We start from the raw sequence: 20,569 nt of genomic DNA, 5'->3' as shown, positions 1-20,569 counted from the left end.
ACCCTAACCCATTATGACTTCATTTAATTCCAGCTGCAAAGCCCTTATTTCCACATAAGGTCATATTTTGAGGTTTCTAGGGGCATGGATTTTGGGAAGACACTACTGAACCCCCTATACTCACCAAGAAATAAATGTAACTTTCTAGTATGTGGGTTTCTGTTTTGAAGAGTTCACAGTAAATGTCCTTATATAAGATTGTTTTAAATACATGTTTGTTTGTTTTTTCTCTTTACAGCTAAAAAGAAACTTTCTGGATTTCTTTATATCTTGTCCTTCTACAGATTGGATTTCTAAATTTTGTTTCAGTTGTGAAATAAAGATTTAGAATGTTCCTAAGCTGTCCCATTAATTTTGATTATTCCTTCAGAAATAAAATGTATGAACTGACTTAAGCTAGAGCTTAGAATTGATGGGGCTTGTTTCACCTCTATACCATTCTCTGGAAATCAAGGGACACCAGATTCTGGCTATTATGCTGTTTCTTCCTTTTTTTTTAAGGCCACACCCATGGCATATGGAAGTTCCCAGGCTAGGGGTCAAATTGGAGCTACAGCTGCCAGCCTACACCACAGCCACAACAACATGGGAACTGAGCCATGTCTGCGACCTACACCATAGCTCAAAGCAAAGCCGGATCCTTAACCCACTGAACGAGGCCAGGGATCGAACCCGCATCCTCATGGGTCCTAGTTGGATTCATTAACCGCTGAGCCACGAAGGGAACTCCCATTTCTTCCATTTGCGATGCACTTCCCCCATCATTATTTTCAAAATCCTACCCCTTCTTCAAAGACCCAACTAAAAGTCTTCTTCTCTCCCTGGTTCTCTCTTCCCTACTCAGTCTACCTAGAGTGAATTATTTTTTCCACTCTCCACTCCTCCTATCAAAGAAGTCATTTTTGGGCCACCAGTTTCACTGGATCTGTCTCTCAGCATCATTATTCTCTACATGTGTGACCTCAGAGAATTTAACTTAGCCTTTTTTGGGCCTTGGTAAACTGAAGATATTAATATCTACTCTATGCAATGTTTAAAATAATGCTTGGCATAAAGGAAAAGGTCAGTAAATGATAGTTCTCCTTTGTAATCATTTTCTTCTTTGTCCTGCAGTTATTTGTGAACAAACGTGCATGCTCCACTAGACAGGGAACTATTGGAAGCCAGGGGCTGTGCTTTATCTATCTTAGCATGCCATATGCCATTGAGTACATGCTTGTTATGTAGCTGCGCTCAGTACGTTTTTGCAGATTTCGTGGAAAAAGGAACCCTTTTCAGATTCTGTCTGAATTCTTAACACCACCACAAGTTTCTTCTTGGCCACTAATGGAGTTTTGGTAGAAAACTTTTCTGTCTGGACAGATCACACATGAGATAACCAGGTCAAACATTTTGTATGTTTTCTTTTTTCATATATGCATGGTAGAAAGCTTTTAAAATAATTGGAATGCCAATAAGTTTGTATTTATTAGACACTTCATATGTTCTAGGCACAGGTGATATGTTATCTCAACTTCTTATCCTGACAAGAGCCATGCAATATATTTGTCAATATTCCTGGTTTACAGAAGATGAACTGAAGCTCAGAGAAACTAAACCAGCTTTTGTGCTGAAGGCAACAGTTAGAACAAGTAATATGAGATATGAAACCAGTTTAAGCTGACTCTAAAGTCTTTAATCTCCATACTCCATCGTTACGTCTTCTTTCTTTTCTTTCCTTCTTTTTCTCTTTTTTCTTTCTCCCTCTCTTTCTTTCTCCCTCTCTTTTTTTCTTTCTCCCTTTTCCTTCCCTCCTTCTTTCCCTCCTTCCCTTTCCCTCTCTTCATTCTTCCCTCCTTCCTTTCCTTCACTGCAACACTGCAAAAAGTTGAGAGCTAGCAACTATAATTTTGACACCTTGATATAAGTGCTTTAAACATTTTGCATATGATCTACTTGTCTTCTCCATTCACCTATTTTCTATAATTGATATCATAGGACCTATATTATCTTGTGAATTGCTATTTTTCAACATTTCAAGTGCTTTTTCACTACATATTTGTGCTATCTCAGGTACAAGTTATCACCATTTTACTTCTCCTTGAAGGACAAGTTAAACTTGGGGTCAATCAAATAAAAACCTTGGTGTGTTGTACATACTAACTGTTGTCTTGACCTAATTTTAGATTTTCTTTTCCTTTCAGGGAAGAAGGAGAATGAAGAGTGAAACTCAGGGAAATCACAAATGAGACATAGCCACAGTTGGAGACAAGATGGTGTTGACTCCTGGGTTTTACTCTCTACAGAAAAGGCAAAACAAAACAATCATATAGTACATGGGGGGTGTCAAGGGAGAAAGAGAGAAGCTCTACTGGGGTGAGTAGAGGAAACAGAAGAGTGATGAAAGCCAGAGGATGAAAATAGAGGGGAACAAAGGGGGGAGAAATTGTTCAGAAGGTGGGATGAAGGAGGACGGAATCGAGAAGGTGCTGTCTTTTTGGTTTGTTGCTTTCTTTTGATTGTTTCCTGTCACTTAAGACTGACAAATATTCTTTTTTTTGTCCCAAAGAGTGTTTGTGGTCTATGAATACCACTTTACCCATGACCTCCTAGGAACCTCTAGTAGACTCTGTTCTCTGTTTGGATAATATACCTTCCAGCATAGCAACTGTAATATTCTAAGCATCTGTCCTCTGCAGGTACACCCACACTGGACTCCCACTCCTGGTGGGAACACTATCGAGTATGGTTTCTCATTCAACATTGCTACCTTTAATCTCTGGTCCAAAGTTACAAGATCATGACAGTCACAATGCCAGGAAATAATGACTGTCATTTTTCCAAAGCACATTACATGTGGTTATCCACACAAAGCTTTTTAATATAAATAGTTTAGTTTTGTGACAATTATGCATACTTATAATAATAAATTTAGAGAATGCAGACAATGACAAGGCATAAAGAAAAGGAATTTACAAATAATCTATTCTCTTGGCAATTATTATACTTAATGCTAAATGAAATTCATTCTCAATATATGCCCATGTGATTCTAGGTAAAGATGAATTAGAGGATAAAGAAATAGAAAGATATAATTCCACAAAAAATGAAGTCATCCTTTACATAGTATTTTAAGAGTAAACATCAAATTTAATTTTACTTGAACATAACAGAGGAAAATAACAAAATTGAAACTGAAGTAATAGTGAAATTCTCAAAAATATTTCTTTACCATTACAAATACAAGTTTCCAAAAACATTCCTATAAATTTAAGAAAAGTGATTATGAGAAACACTGAGGATAAAGTCATCATGAATATTTCACCACATATTTTTAGACAGAGTCAAATTACTTTTTGCTATGTAAAATAAGGACATTAGCACACATAATCTACCTCTTACTCCTCTCTCTACTCCATTATTTGGGACCCTTTCAATATTTTCTTATTGTCAAGATTTATTATAATCTTGTCCTTTTCTGTAACAATAATATTCATGATTGTTTAGACTTAAATTGCTTTTGCTACTACAACCTTTTCCTCCATGCATGTAATTCTTTTTCCCCAACAGTTTTACAGAAATATAATTCATATAAAATTCACCCATTTAAAATATACAATTCAAGAGCATTTAGCATTTTCACAGAATCGTGCAACCATCACCACAATCAAATTTTAGAACACTTCTAGCACTCTCCCAGAAAACCTGTCCCCCTTAACAATAACACCCCTCTTCTGCCCTAGCCCTAGGTGATTACTAACACACTTTCTGTAGATTAGTAGGGAGGGATAAAGTGAGAAGGTAATAGAAATAGTCAATACATAGCATGTTATCAAGAGAGCCCTATTAGGAGTATATAGAATATCATTCCACTGGAGAAAGTCTATGATTTTTTTTAAAATGCATGCTCACAGAGAGCCTGCCAATGGGCTAAGAAGATACCACCTTTCATCAATTATCTGTTGAGGCTACTCCTGAGCACTTAACTCTCAGGTATTTTTCCTAGACGTTCACAAGATTAGATTTATGACTGAATTAATTACTCAGTCATATCAAGGTAATTTGCAAGGAGATATAGAACGTCCTAAGTTGAGAAAATTTTTCTGAAAGTTAAAACACATTTTCTTCTACACCAACAATGTTCAAGAGAAATCTCATACAAGCCACAAGTGTGAGCTACATATGTAATTTTAGTTTTCTAATAGCCACCTCCCCAAAAAAGTAAGAAAAGAGAAGAAATTATTTATTTATTTATTTATTTATTTATTTATTTATTTATTTTTGACATTTTCTTGGGCCACTCCCATGGCATATGGAGGTTCCCAGGATAGGGGTCGAATTGGAGCTGTAGCTGCTGGCCTACACCAGATCCACAGCAATGCGGGATCCTAGCCATGTCTGCAACCTACACCACAGCTCACAGCAACGCTGTTATCTTTAACCCACTGAACAAGGCCAGGGATGGAACCCACAACCTCATGATTCCTAGTCAGATTTGTTAACCATTGAGCCATGACAGGAACTCCAAAATTAATTTTAATAATATATTTTACTTAACTCAACATATTTAAAGTATGATAATTTCAGAGTTCTCATTGTGGCTCAGTGGGTTATGAACCCAACTAGTATCTATGAAGATGCAGGTTTGATCCCTGGTCTCACTCAGTGGGTTCAGGATCTGGTGTTGCCATGAACTATGGTATAGTTCATAGACATGACTCAGATCCTGCATTGCTGTGGCTGTGGTGTAGTCTGGCACCTGCAGTTCTGATTGGACCTCTAGCCTGGGAATTTCCATATGCCAAAGGTGGAGCCCTGAAAAGCAAATATATATGCATGGGTATATATAAGTTATTGTGTATATATAATTTCAACATGTAATCAGTGTAAAAATAATTAATCAGATATTTGCTATTCTTTTTTCATACTAACTCTTCAAAATCAAGTGTGTAAGTGTCACCCACACAGCATCTCAATTCAGACTTGACAACTTTTCATAACTATGTGTGGCTAGTGGTTATTTTATTGGGTCATAAAAGCACTTTGTAATAGATATCTGAATTTTAGCCCTTGAAGCTACCTTAAAATCATTATTAACCTAATTTTATACTTTAAAAGTGAAATAAAGGGAGTTTCTGTCATGGCACAGTGGAAACAAATCCGACTAGGAACCATGAGGCTGTGGGTTCAATCCCTGATCCCTTAACCTTGCTCAGTGGGTTAAGGATCCGGCATTGCCATGAGCTGTGGTATAGATCACAGATGCAGTTCGGATCTGGTGTTGCTGTGGCTGTGGCATAGGCTGGCAGCTATAGCTCCAATTAGACATCTAGCCTGGGAACCTCCAATTTGCTGCAGGTGCAGCCCTAAAAAGCAAAATAAATAAATAAATAAATAAATAAATAAATAAAAGCAAAAAAAAAAAAGAAAAAGAAAAAAAAATACGTAAGGAGGTCCAACAATGAGTCCAAGGATATAAAGCAAGAAAATTTAAATCTGAGATTATTGGGCAATTATTATACAAATCTCTTTAACTCTACCTTAGTACCATATTCACTTCTCTTTTTTTCAGTAAATTATCTACCAAACACCCATTCACCTCTTCTTTTTAAGTAAACTATATTATTGGGGAAAGAGAAGCAGTGATATGCTCAGTCATAAATCTACATTTCTTAGTTTCCCTCATATGTAAATCTATTAATAAGACATAGTTCTGGCCGACAATCTATATGTGAAAAGAATTTGAAAAGAATGGATGTGTGTATATGTATAGCTGAATCACTTTGTGGTACAGCAGAAATTATCCCAACAATTGTGAATCAACTATATACTTCAATAAAACTTTAAAATGAAAAAAAAAGTAAAAGCAGAAATATAAAGGCAATTTCAAGGCAAGTTTTACTTTTCTAAAATAATGTCTTGTCTCCTGTTCTTTACTGTTTTCTCTTCCTACCTGCCTGGAATGCAGATATGAGACTAAAGGTGAGGCTGTGATCCCATGATGCTGAGATGATCATGGAAATGACAGCCACACACTACAGATGATGGATAAGAAAGATCAAGATAAGAACATGTAAATGACATAGGATTAGTGTGCCAGCCATAAGCTGTTTGCTATCAAACTTTTTGTTACCAAAGTATAAGCCCTGTCATGGTAAAGCCACTGCAATTACATTCAAAAGAACACCATTTGTGACTGATATTTTCACTTCAGATATCGCTACATTATTTCAAAATAACAGACTTAAAAAAAAACCCTTTTTTAACAGACTCTATTTTTAGAGCAGTTTTAGACTCACAGCAAAATTGAGCAGAAGGTACATTAGATGCCCCTGCATCTATAGATGTACAGCCTCCCCCAATATAAACATCCCCCCACCAGAGTGGTATATTTGATAGAATTGATGAACCCAGATTGAACCAAAATTATCACTCAAAGCCTGCAGTTTGCAAATTCTACAGCTTTGGAAACTGTACATGGACAATTGTCCACCAGTACAGCATCATGGAGAGTAGTTTTAAGAGTAGTTGATTTTAAAGCAAAATTTTCAACTTTATACTGATAACTCTTGGTCGGCTATTTTTTTTATTAATTATGCCAAATATTTAAACAAAAAAATAAGAAAAAAGAGAAAGATGTATTATTTTCCCTTCTTCATGTACTTAGTCCTGAGAAAAACTTTAACCCTCTATATTGCTAGAACAAAATATATTTGTATCATAGCAATAGTATAACATGATGTTCATATATGTCAACACTTATAAAGTGGAGACAGAGCTATCTTCTGGGTTGAAGATGTACTAGGAATTAGGAGATCTTGGTTCTTTTCATGGTTCTGTCACAAACAAGTTGTCTTTGGGTCATTCAGGTGCTTCTCTGTAACTCAGTTTCCTCATCTGTAATGCCAAAGATTAAGGTAGTGGAATCCTGAATTCCTTTGAAATTTTAGCATTCTGCAAATCTACAAAAGCATTTCTTCCAGGAGACAGGATTCACAGCCTGATTTCCTTCCATGTTTGGCCTTTGGGGCTGTGCGAGTTTAAATTGTTAGATTAGATTTTTGGCAGTGATAGCTTTTAACCATCCACCATTTGCAACTCTGACAGTATTCCTTCTGCTACGGAACCTACCCTTTTAGAAGACTCAACTTGTTCAGTGTTGCATAAAGCACTTTCATAAAAATCTCAAGTGTAAAGGATTTTGAGGAAGTCAGATTTAGTACCTATTTTCTCTTTCAGAGGTTCTGGGAAATTATTTTTAGTTAGTTAAGAAAACAGGGACTATTCGCACAATTTAACATCCTCTGAATGTGTGCATTTTGAAATATTAGTCTCATTTCTTCAGTTCTATTTACTATTAGGCACTATTGAAAATTCTACCTCTTTTCATTTGCTCTTAAAAAGCCCCCAAAAGTCTTTTTTTTTTTTTTCATTTCTGAAAACTCTTGGCTAAATACTGGTGCTATTTTCAACTTAGAGTAACTGGCAACCTTACATTTTGTAAAGTTCAAGAAGAGCAGAAACTCAGCTTCCGAATCTGCCACTCTGTCAGCCAGTTAGAATGAACAGGAAACAGACAATAGAAGGCAAATTTCTGGAAGCCAAATCCTACTTGCCTGTGCAGAGCAGATTCAAATGAGGACTATGACATGTTGAAGGGGTGAAGACCCAGTTCTAATCATTCTTTTCCGTCCAGGTCATCTGTTAGACCTCTCATTAAAACTTTTACTATACATAAAATGTTTTTTAAGTACTGTATATTAGAATATTATTGCTATCAAAAAGCATGTATTCTTCCTCACCATATTCCTGCAAACCCTGGTTTCAAGAAGACAGTGTTCCTAATGGCTAAGAATGCATGGTTAAGAAAGCAGAGATAGTAGGAAAGCAGATGCGACACATTGAAAATGCCTCTCACTTTTAACTAAGCCCTAGTTTTCTGTTTTCTCTTGTAAATGGGGATAGTTAGAGTATCTACCTCATATAGAATGATTTTGGTGCCTATATAAAAACATCACTTACTCTTGGTCATGGCTAGTATTCAATAACTGGTAACTAACTGAGTGTTAGAATTATTATTATCTTTATCATCATTGGTTGAAGCAGTATAATATTTCTTTGGGTTTTTTGTTTGTTTGTTTGTTTTGCTTTTTAGGGTCACAACTGTGGCATATGGAAGTTCCCAGGCTAGGAGTTAAATCAGTGCTGCAGCTGCCTGCCTACGCCACAATGATGGCAACAGCAACGTGGGATCTTAGCAACATCTGTGACTTATGCCATAGCTCATGGTAACACCATACCCTTAACCCACCAAGCAAGCCAGGGATCAAAGCCACATCTTCATGAATATTAGTCAGGTTCATTACTGCTGAGCCACAATGGGAACTCCAGCACTAATATTTCTCAAAATCGTTTTCCTTGGTGATACCATTAAAAATTCCTCTCTGCTATTACATAAACTAAGTAGATTTCTAGAGTCATTTCAGGAAAGTTAATTTTTATTTTTTTACTGGTTTCCTAAAATAGTCTATGCAGGATCCTGGAGAGTAACAATAAGACTGTATTCATCTTTTTATGGTCAATGCCTAGTGCAGTGCTTAAAGCATCAATGTTCATTGAACAAACCTCTTTGGGGTGACAAGAAATAGAAATGATTTCTGGTGGCAATCACCTGCAATTTTACTCTTGTTTTATAAAAACAACAACAGAAACAAAAAACAACCTGGTCTATTGATCCTAATGTAAGAAGACGTTAAATGGGACTCTTTCATTGTCTTATAACTGAGTCAAATTTTCTAAATGGAGACTGACAGATACCAAGTACCTCCTCCTTTTAAAAAGAACAACTAAACATCCTTATAGTTCTTAAAAAAGCAGGAACTCTGATACTATGACCATTACTGACTATACCCTCCAAGTCTCTTTCAAGTGACATATACAGAGAATTTGAGGGAATATTAAAGTCTTGAGTCAGACAACTAGGGCATGAATACTTTCAGGGGGAGGAGGGTCCACCCCCTCAAACTCACCAAGGAGAGGTCTGCAAGAGAATTATTCAAAGAGATCGATGTCTGTAAGAAGCTAAAACTGGCATCTCATTACCTGATACATGTCTGCTTAAGCAGTGGAATTTCTGTGCTGCCTTCAGCATTATGAGATAGAGAGAAAAGAGAGAGAGTAAATAGAAATTGGGGATAAGACTGCAGAGTGAAGTGAGAGGTAAGGGGAAGAACAAACTCCACTCTCACCTCTGACAAGACATGGGAGTTTCCCAGGGGCCCTAGTGGCCACAAAGTGGCCCACTTTGTGCCACCTTACCGATGCCCCACTCAGGAGGGTTCCAACAGTACAAACTGAGTGTAGGGAGTTTCTCAGTGACTGGGAGCTGAAGAGGGAGGCTGAAGAAGTCAGGTGTGTAACATATTCACAACACAGTCCTATAAAACAGGCAACCATTCTGAAAAACTCACACAGCTGCCCAGGGGGAGCCAACATTGCCCAAAGAGGGCATCAGGGAGCAAAAGGTTTTGGGTCTTTGCTTCAATCCTTACTATGTAACCCCAAATTCAGGGGCAGGCAGAAAGAAGAAAGAGGCAGAGCATTCAAGGCGCATAGAAGAGAAAAGCCTTGAACTCGATACCAGATGGAAGTTTTAAGTCTGGACTGGTGCTTTTTCATACTTTAAAAATATCAAGGTGAGGAGTTCCCTTTGTGGCTGAGCAGGTTATGAACCTGACTAGTATCCATGAGGATGCGAGTTCAATCTCTGGCCTCGCTCGGTGGGTTAAGGATCTGACATTGCTGTGAGCGCCGATGTAGGTTGCAGATGCGGCATGGATCCCACGTTGCTATGGCTGTGGCTCCAATTCGACCCCTAGCCTGGGAACTTCCATATGTCCCAGGTGTGGCCCTCAAAAGCAAAAGGAAAAAAATATCAAAGTGAGATGGTTCTTATGCCAAGGGTGACCGGTTCTTTTTGGAACATGCTCTGGATGTTATCAAGTGATATGAAAGAGAAATACAAAATATTAAGCATGAAGGTAGTGATGGAAGAAAAATAAAACTCTTTCCTATGCATCCTATGTAATCAAGACCATTCATCACATCAATTACACTCACAACTCTGGGAAGGTGGGGGTGGCAGATGCGTGAAGTAGCCAGACAGATACGCAGGTCAGTTAAGATTAACTATTAAATGCACCTTTTGTCATTACAAATAAGTTAGCAAAAGTGGGAATTCTGAAGCCAAACTGACGGTGCCAAGTTCTCTTTCCACAGCACACTGCACTATCTCCTATAATAAGGGCTTCCGCTTATATTGCTCTTTAAAATTAACAAAGCACTTGGGTGAACCAGTGGCTTGCCAAGAATGTTTAGTCTGAACAAAATTCTGTTTAACGAGGTGTCAAAACAACCATTAAAGATGTTTCTAAGAGCATTATCTTAGCACTGCAGGGAGTCAGCGTGATGTAGAGAAAATACAGGATTGGGAATCGGAGCCTGGCATTCTGGTCACAGCTCAGTGAGAAGCAGTGCAAAAGGAGCATGGCATTTGAGATCCAAATTCTGGCTCTGCTAGTTAGCAGCTGTGTGACCTAAGGCACAATTCTTAACCTCTTTAATCCTCAGTTTCTTCATGCATAAAATGGGAAAACGGCACCTACTTTATAGGTTTGCTGAGAGGAATAATGAGATAATATAAAGGCCTGGGAAAGTGTCTGGAACTGAACCCAATAAAGGTCCGATAAGGCATGAGTTTGATCAGATCTTCATCATTACATTTTCTGCTCTGCTGAGCTAAAACAACTAAGCTAAGATGATGAAACACAACAATCTATATGGGAGAAAAATCTTTTAAAAGTGAAAGTTACTTGAAAATATTTATTTTTCTTGTTCCCTTCCTGGGAGATAGCTCTCTGAACTACAAAAGCACAGATGCAGATGAGATGGGGAAATTCTTTCTCTTTTTTCAGAAAACAAATTCTAATACCTCAGAGCCAATTTGTTGTACATTTCCTAGGCTATAGATACTTTTATTAGTATTTGTATATATATCATTGCTTCAAGTTTATTTTCCACATCAACTTTACAATTAATTCTCTAACTCCAAAATAAAACCAAACCAAACAAAGCAATACTGTTTGTGTTTAATTGGAATTGCATTACATTTATATATTAACTTGGGGAGAACTACCATCTTTACAATGGTGAGATACCCACCAAGAACAAGACAAGTCTTTCTCTCCATTCAAGGATAGTTTTGTGTTCTTCAAAGAATTTTGAAGTTAATCTCTTGTAGATTTTGTCTATTTCATGTTAAATTTATTACAAGAATTTTGTCGCTATTATATATGGAGTTATTCTTTTGTTATGTCTTCCAAACAATCTTAGTTTATTCATAGTGAGGCTTCTGATTTTTTAAAATTTTAGTGATTTGTTCATTGTTTCTGCTAACATTGACATTTATTCTTATGGTTTTCCCAAGTATACTGTCACCACAAAAATAGATACAGTTTTACTTCTTTTCCAGTTCTCACACCTCTAATTTCCTATACAGTTGTAAAGGTAGTCAGTATTCTTGCCTTTTTCTTGACTTTCAGGAAAATATTTCTAATGTTTCCCCATTAAATTAGATACTGGCTTTAGAACTGATAAAGTTAGTTTACACACACACAATCTGTAAAACAATCTTAGACACATAAATAAATGCAAAAATTTTAAATAATTTTATTTTGTCTTTTTAGGGTTGCACCTGCGGCATATGGAGGTTCCCAGATTAGGGGTTGAAACAGTTGCAGCTGCTGGCCTATGCCACAGCTGCAGTGATGTGGGACCCAAGCCACATCTGTGACCTACACCACAGCTCACAGCAACACCAGATCCTTAACCCACTGAGCGAGGTCAGAGATGGAACCTGCATCCTCATGAATACTAGTCAGATTCATTTCCACTGAGCCATGATGGGAAATCCTAAATAAAATATTATGAAATGGAACCCAACACCACACTGAACATGTGTATTTTTCTTGCAAGTATAGTTCAAAAACAGAAAATCCTATGGTATATCTCCCATATTCATAGCCCAAAGAGAGAGCTCATTAGGTTTAGATGCTCATCAAAAGTTTAACAAAATTCAACCATAATTCTCTATGGGGAAAAAACTCACTAAAAATAGGAATTGTCAATATTATTATAACATGATTAATCTATCTATATCTATAATTATATTCATAGATAGATAAAGATAGACAAGAGGTTTAGAGTTCAGCTCTAAATGGGTAAATACTAGTTTTCAATGGGGTATTTCCTTGAATTCAGGAAATCGTATTTAACATTGTGTTAGAAGTATAACCACAGAGACAACCCTGATGACCTCCAAATTCCCTTTGAGGTCATTTTTCCATTGTCCTGGAAAAGAGCTCCTGGTTTTGGTTGATTGAGGTGGTTAATCCACACTAACTCCTTATCAGTGTTCACTCAGCCAAACCCTTGGTGTCCTCCTCCAACCATACTTTCTCATAGTTTCTAACATGGAAAGGTTGAGAACTCTCCAAATCAAGAAGATCTAAGATAGGTAATGAAGGTGGCTACACTAAACAACACATTGTCAGTGTAGAGGAAACAGTCTTCTATTGAAAGAAGATGCCACCTAGGACTTTCATAGCTAAGGAGGAAAAGACAATGCCTGGTTTCAAAGCTTCAAAGTTAGGGCTGACACTTGTGTTAGGGGCTGATTCAGGTGGTGACCTGAAGTTGAAGCCAGTGCTCAGTTACCACTTTAAAAATCCTAGGGCCCTTAGAATTATGTAAAATCTACTTTCCCTGGGCTCTAGAAATGAACAACAAGGCCTAGATAATAGCACAATTGTTTACAGCAAGATTTACTGAAAGTTTTAAGTCCACCGTGGAGAACTCCTGATCAGAAATAAATATTCCTTTCAAAACACTACTACTCATTGACAATGCACCTGGTCACCCAAGAGCTCTGGTGGAGATATACAAAGAGATTAATCTTGTTTTCATGCCTGTTAATGTGACATTCATCCTCTAGCCTATGGATCTAGGAGTAATTTTGACTTTCAAGTCTTATTATTTAAGAAATTCATTTCATAAGGCTATAGCTGCCATAGAAAGTGATTCCTCTGATGGATCTGGGCAAAGTCGAACAAAAACCTTCTGGAAAGGATCATTGTTCTAGATGCCATGAAGGGCTTTCATGATTTATGAGAAGAGATACCAATATCAACAGGAATTTGGAAGAAGTTGATGACTCATGGATGACTTTGAAGGGTGCAAGGCTTCAGTGGAGAAGAAAATTCCAGATATGGTAGAATTCGCAAGATAACTAGAATTAGAAATTGAGCCTGAAGATATGACTGCTTTGATGAAATTTCATGATAAAACTTAAATGGGTGAGGAGTTGCTTCTATGGCTGAGAAAAGAAAGTGGTTTCTTAAGATGAAAGCTACTCCTGGTAAAGATGCTGTGAAGATTGTAAAAATGACAACAAATGATTTAGAATAGCACATAAACTTAGTTGATAAGGCAGTGGCAGGGTTTGAGAGGACTGAATCTAATTATGAAAGAAATTCCACTATGGGTAAAAGGCTATCAAACAGCACGGCATGCTACAGATAAACTGTTCATGAAAGGAAGGGTCAAATGAGGCAACAAACTTCATCATTATCTTATTTTAGGAAATTGTTACAGCCACCTCAGCCTTCAGCAACCACTGTCTTGATAGTTCAGCAGCCATTAACATTGACGCAAGACCCCCTACCAGCAAAGAGATTACAACTCCCTGAAGGCTCAGATGTGGTTAGCATTTTTTGGCAATTAATATTTTTAATTAAGGAATGTACATAGTTTTTCAAGACACAATCCTCTTGCACACTTAATAGAACACAGAATAGTGTAAATTCAACTTTTATATATATTTGGAAACCAAAACATTTCATATGACTCATTTTATTGTGATGTTCACTTTATTGTGGTGGTCTGGAACCAAACCTGCTATATCTCCAACGTGCCTGTACACCGTTCTTCTTTCCTATGTTTCCCTTTTGGAATAGAAATGCCCATACTGTGTCTATCTCAACGCTGAATTTTGGAAGTACATACCTTATATGGCTTCATAGGTTCACAGCTGGAGAATAACTTGTCTCAGGATGAATCATACCTTGAAACTCATCCATATCTGATTTAGATGATATTTAGATGAGAGTTTGGATTTTAGACTTTAGTGTTGATGCTGGGACAAATTAAGACTTTTGTAGATGTTAGGATGTAATGAATGTGTTTTGCATGTCAGAAGGATTTCAGAGGACCAGAGGAGGAATGCTATGGACTAAATGTTTCTCTTCCAAATTCATATGTTGAAACTTAATCCTTAATATAATGATATTAGGAGGTGGAGTCTTTGGGAGGTGATTAGGTTATGATTAGGGAGCCCTCATGAATGAGATTAGAGAGACTCTAGAGAGCTCCCTTTCCCCTTCTACCATGTGAGGACACAATGAAAAGAGAGCTGTCAATGAACAAGAAAACAGGACTTCACTAGACACCAAATTTCATGGCACCTCACTCTTGGATTGCTTAGCCTCTAGACTGTGAGAAATTTTTGATTTTATAGCAACCCAGGCTATATTATCCTTACAGCAGCTAATAGACTAGGACTATGTCCATATGTCATATATCTCTTACATCTGGAAATAGACTTCCAGAACTGGTTATTGAATACATAGGTCTAGGATGCTATCTTGAACACTCTGTTTTTACTATGTATCTCAATATGCATATATGGTTTTAAAGCCATGATTTTACAAAGCTTTATTTGTCTGCTTGTTTTCTACTATGTTTCAGAAAGAATTTGAAGTTTCAGAACACATTAAAATATTGTAAGATTGATTTAAAGTAAACATTTTGAAAAGAGAGAGAAAAAATTAAAACTAAGTGAAATGTTGGCAGAGATGAAGCTAACACAAAAAAGTCCACACTAGTAGGGTAGAAACACAAGGGTTCTTTGCAGAGGTTAGGACACAAAGTCAATCCTGGGATGTTGCGTAGAGTAAATTACATTACACTGTCCCTCTCTCCAACTTGTATGTGCATAAACTGGTTTAAAATAAACATCAAGAGTTGCTGTAGGGAAAGAGGTAGCATAAAGGTTTATCATGGCCTGAGAAGTGAATATGTAAAAGACTGGAATCCTGAACCATGGCTAATTAATAGGAGTCTGGGTTCTGGATTGTGGTCAAAGCACATTAGATTTTTACCTATTTAATGTGATATTGTGGGTCAGCAGAAACAACTATTTCACATCTAGCATCTGTATCTATGAAGCCTTATGTATTATTTATGCCCTACAGATACTATATAGAATTTAAAGAAGGTTAAGTGACAGAAAACACACAGACACGTGTTTGTGTATATATACACTTACAACACAACAATTAACATATAGATAGAAAAAATCAGAAATCATATAAAGCAGGGAAGAACAGACAAATCTATGAGATACTTGCATAGAGTTTTGACTGCAATGGGTTACTACATTTAGATTTTCACCGACTAGCCAATAAAGTGAAAGGGGGAACATAATAGACACTGTTCTTTACTGATTAAAAGAAACTTCAGTCTCTTTAAGAAGGGGATTTTTTCCCCTGATATTAAATGCTAAGAGTAATTTCTCAACCAGAGGTATCCATGACCAGAACTGAGTCATAATTCTATAGCCTTTACCACCCTCTGACTAATCAGGAGAGCGGTTCTTATCTCACTGGTTTATAGCCAGGTCCCTAGTTTTTCACATGTGTTTCTCCTTAGTTAGATTGTGAGCTCTGAGAGAATCAGAATATATCTGTCCATCTTCCTAATATGGCACTTTCCTGGATACAGTAGGTGCTAATAGGTGTTCATCAACAGAATGAATGAATAATGAATGATTAATTGAACAAACCGCACTTTGAGTGTCTATTCAATTGCATGCTTCAGCTGTTAACGAAAGAACTAGGCTCAGGGTAGTTATTTAACAGTTCCTTTATTTAACAAGTATTTATTAAGCACCTACTATATGCCAGGTGCTGTATTTTTTTTTTGGTTGTACCCACAGCATACCTAAGTAGAAATTGAACCCATGTCACAGCAGTGACAATGCTGAATTCTTAAACACTAGGCCACCAGGGAACTCCCCAGACACACTTTTTTAGTACTAGAACATGGACAGTAAACAAAATAAGTTTTTTTAAAAATCCCTTCTTTCATAGTGTTTATATTCTAAGGTGAGTTGGGAGGTAAATGAGGAATGAACTACATGTTAGATGACAAGAAGCACTTTGGCAAAAATAAATTGACAGCGAAGAAAAGAGGAATAAGGAGTTCTGATCTGTGTGTGTGAGAGAGAGGGAGAGAGAATAGAATATAGAATCCAGGAGAAAAGGCATTACTTGTGTATCCTGGCTTCTTACGTAAAAGGATCTAAATAAGAATAAAAAAGCATACTGAGATAGGTCTAATGGTTCCAAGGCTGGGGAGATGGCTAGGAGGAAGAAATTCTTGAGCACATTCAGATTCCTTGTAGCACTGCAATAGTAATGTTTTTCAGGAAAGAACTTGAGAATTAATTTCCAATTGGAAATCTAAGTGTAATTTAGGTAGGCAAAAAGTAATTTCCTGGGTTGGATTTGAGCCAGGGCATTGGAATTAACACCTCAGCTCTTGCAAAATTTCCAGGGGATATTTAATAATCACAAGCAAGCATGGTCTCAGGTTTACAGCTCTAGTATAAGTTGGCATCTTCAGAGGACAGCTCCACTTAGCACCCTGAACAAACTCCAGGTGAGAATGACACCTAAACACCACTTACTGATTTACGTGTGCTCCGTGCTCCCAACAGCCCCTGCGTTTTTCCTAGAGCTCCTGTGCCTAAGGACCGCCAAGACTCTGCTCTGTCAACTGGCACAAGATCAGATCAAGTGACACTAAAGGATTTTTGCAGCCAAGAAACCGTTATAAAAAGGGTCAATAGATTCTTGCCCATGGTAATCATTATTTTAAAGCAAGCAAATAGATCAAAATGAATATTGTGGAAATAATACAGACAGTGAACACTGAATGAAGTTTTCGTATCTACAACTACCAAATCATGTAAAACCCAGCAAGTCACTTCACCTCTTGGAGCTTTGGCATCTGGTTTATATGTACCTGGAATGAAATTCTAACAACTTTCCTGTCCTGCAAAACTACCACCCAATTTATCACTTGATGGTCTAATTTTAAAATCTGTTCCTATCCCCCTCTTTTCTGTGATCCCAGCCACACTGGCCTTCTTTCCTTTTGGCAAATGAGCCAGACTTGTCTGGAACTACCCACCCTCAGAGCTTTATAGGGCAGACTTCTCATTATTTAAATACTACCTTCTTAGAGGCTCTACCTTATCACCCAATCCAGTATTGCAACATGCTTTGCTCATTTTTTGTCTTATAGCATCTCATTTTACTAACTCTACTTTCCAAAATGATTTGAGTGTGTGTGTGTGTGTGTGTGTGTGTGTGTGTATGTGTGTAATTGTTTCTTTGTTTAATTTCCATCCACAACCTCTACTTATAGAATCACAGTTTCCATAAGGGAAAGAATTTTGTATATCTTTCTCATCAGCTTATTCCCAGTATGTAGAACAATTATGAGTGGCAAGGAGGTTCTTAACAAATGTGAATAAATAGAGGACACTGGACATGGTGATTGTCTAGAGCCATCACAATTGGGGTACCCACATATCTCTAACTAGGATAACTCTCAGCAATTGGGGTGCCCATATATCTCTAACTGGGATAACTCTCAGCTCCAGGCAATATCATTAGCTAAGGGAGGTATTTTTAGTGTTTGTGCTCACCTGTCCCCAGCCCCTGCCTATTCTAAATTAAACCTCTTTCTCCTGGGGGTGCTGTTCTCAGCTACAATGACAGAGAAGAAGAATGTGGAGTGAGAGTCATATGAGATGGAATGAATTGAAACACCTAAAACAGTACCCAGCTCACAGTAAGCACTCCATGTTTTTCCCATTTTTCCTTACCTGGCAATGGTGACATGTGACAAAAATATAAGATGTGGAGTAGTTGAAAGCACTTTAATAAAATGAGAGGAAAAAATTTAACTATGATAAACTTTCAAAATATTCAATGTCTAATAGGTTATTTTCAAATACCATACATTTCTCAAGACAGGATGGGAAAAACAGGAATTGTGGAAAAATGAGTGTGGTTAAGATTGAACATAGGACACATGGGTTGTAGGGTATTAACTGACTAGGGATGAGGGTTGGGTAAGACCCATGAATCCGTGAAATCCAAGGCAAGAATATGACTGATGTGGCCATGGGAAGGGTGGCAGAGAAGGAATGTGACTATGGAAGAAAAGCAGGTGAGTGATTCTTGCCAGATGAAGGAGTTATCTGAAAAAGTCTCAAAGGGTCAGATTTAGCAACAACTGTATTTTATGTGCTCATACAGAGTTAGTCAAAAAAAACAAAAATTGAATGCATTTAGTCACGGCACATCAGTTTACCAAGATCTCCTCCCTCATCCTTTCAATGGTTTTCACTGCTATGGTAAATAAGCAAGAAGTAAAATCTTACAGCTGCGAAATCTCTGAAAGCTAGAGATGTTAAAGCAGTAAGGAAAGACCAAAAATGGTCCAATACAACCTATTTTTTCATTAATGAAATGTTAATGAGCTTCCTGGAGCAGTGCTATCTTTTTAAGGAGTTGGCTTTGAATATCTAGACTAATCTCTGTTCTGTCTAGTGTAACTTCTAAATTTTCCTCCTCCTTCCTAAAAAGGCACTATTATCAGGTTGGTTCTAAGAGGTCTGATGTGAAGTCACAAGAGACAGGGACTAGGAAAGAAGACAATTATATCTTTGACTGCACCTAGACAACTTCTTTAGAGAAGAGAACTTCCATACACCAGTTTTATCTGTCAGAGACCACCCAAGAAAACAAAACTTCACACACCAGGTAATTCAGTAGTGATCACTTAAGCTGGACTATTGGTTACTAGAGGTCAGAAGGACTGGAAGGTCAACCAAGAGAAGATGTGGCAACACAGAGATTAGCAACTGTAGGGAATCTCTAGCACTTTGAGGACTGGACAGAGGAAGCAATGTAACTAGAGCCCAGGAGTCTGAGTCACAGTGGACACGGAACCACAGAACACCTGTGGGGTAGGCTGGAAGGAAGGTTGGTGCCATAACCATCTTTGGCTGTATGCCTGAAGCAGAGAGTAAAAGGAAGAAACCTTCATTGTTTCCAGCCTCCAGTCAGTACTTCCCATTGCTCTAAAGGAGCAAACTAGTTGGTGATAGGGCCTGGGAAGCCTAGTGTGCAGGTGGTAAATCCCTATGATGGAGTAAAAGAACAGGAGGTGGATCTGAGTGCTACGAGGCCCCTCATGACACAGAAGAGGGCTAAAACACTGGCTCCAGGCCAGCAGAGCAGTCTGCTCACAGCTGACTGCTCCATCATCCTCAGGTGCTCTCTTTTTGTTTACTTGTTTTCTTTTATAAGATGTTCTTTATGGGTGTGCTGTCAGCACGATATTGCCATCTCACTTTAAAAGATTCCTTCTTGCATAAGTGAAACCATTCAAGGCCATTCTACCTAGATAGGTGGTTTCTTTCAATGCCAATTTAAAATTATTTTCATAAATACATATGCATTTGAAACCAGGGAAGAAAAGAAAAGGAGCAAATCTGAGAAGAGAGTGGAGTGCTAACACAAACCAGAAATCCATTTTGGTGTACTTTGCAAATACTGTAGGTAATTAAAGACTTTTAAGGGCAACTACAGTATTATTTACTTGACAGTGGAACTCTTATAGGCTATTATGTAAATACACATTGAGCACATTTTAAAAGCACATGCTATTTACTATTCATAAGTGTTGTTAATATGTATTTCATCTAACCCTAAGGAGCCATTTCAGTCTCTTGTGTGAATTTACATTTATGAATGTTTTTATAAAATTCATATTATTTACCCAATAGGCAGCTCTGCCATAAGAAATGCTAGAGCTGATTGCCAATTTAACTTCACATGAGTTTCCAAGCAATTGTTCCTCAAGTCTGCCTGCATGGTTGGGTATCCCTAAATAGCCCTTTCTCTCAAAACCCTGCAAGTTAAGACCCATGAGCTGTTCAAACGAAGGAACTTTCCAGTCTGTGTTGTTGGTTCTGGGGATTTTAGTATCCCATAAAAAGAAGCCAGGATATATCTCATCTTAGAAAATAAAATAAAGATTTCAGTACTGAAGATGGCAGTCTATAAAATATATGTGTGTAATCATCTTGCTTGCTCTGTGTACTGAAGTCAACATCTACAAGATAAAGATGAGTAGACTCTAAAATAAGATAATGAAAAAGTGAATTTCCATTTTCCCTTCCTCCCTTCTTCCCTCCCTTCATCTTTTTCCTTTCTCCTTTCCTTCTTCTTTCCATTCCTTCCTTTCCTCCTTCCTTGCTTCCTCCCCCTCTTTTCTCCCTTCCTGCCTGCCTCCCTACCTCTGTCCTTATTAATTCTTGCTGCCCCAGTCATTT

This window comes from Phacochoerus africanus, chromosome 2 (assembly GCF_016906955.1).
Source record: "Phacochoerus africanus isolate WHEZ1 chromosome 2, ROS_Pafr_v1, whole genome shotgun sequence".
NCBI classification, from domain to species: Eukaryota; Metazoa; Chordata; class Mammalia; order Artiodactyla; family Suidae; genus Phacochoerus; species Phacochoerus africanus.
This window is presented reverse-complemented; position numbering follows the sequence as displayed.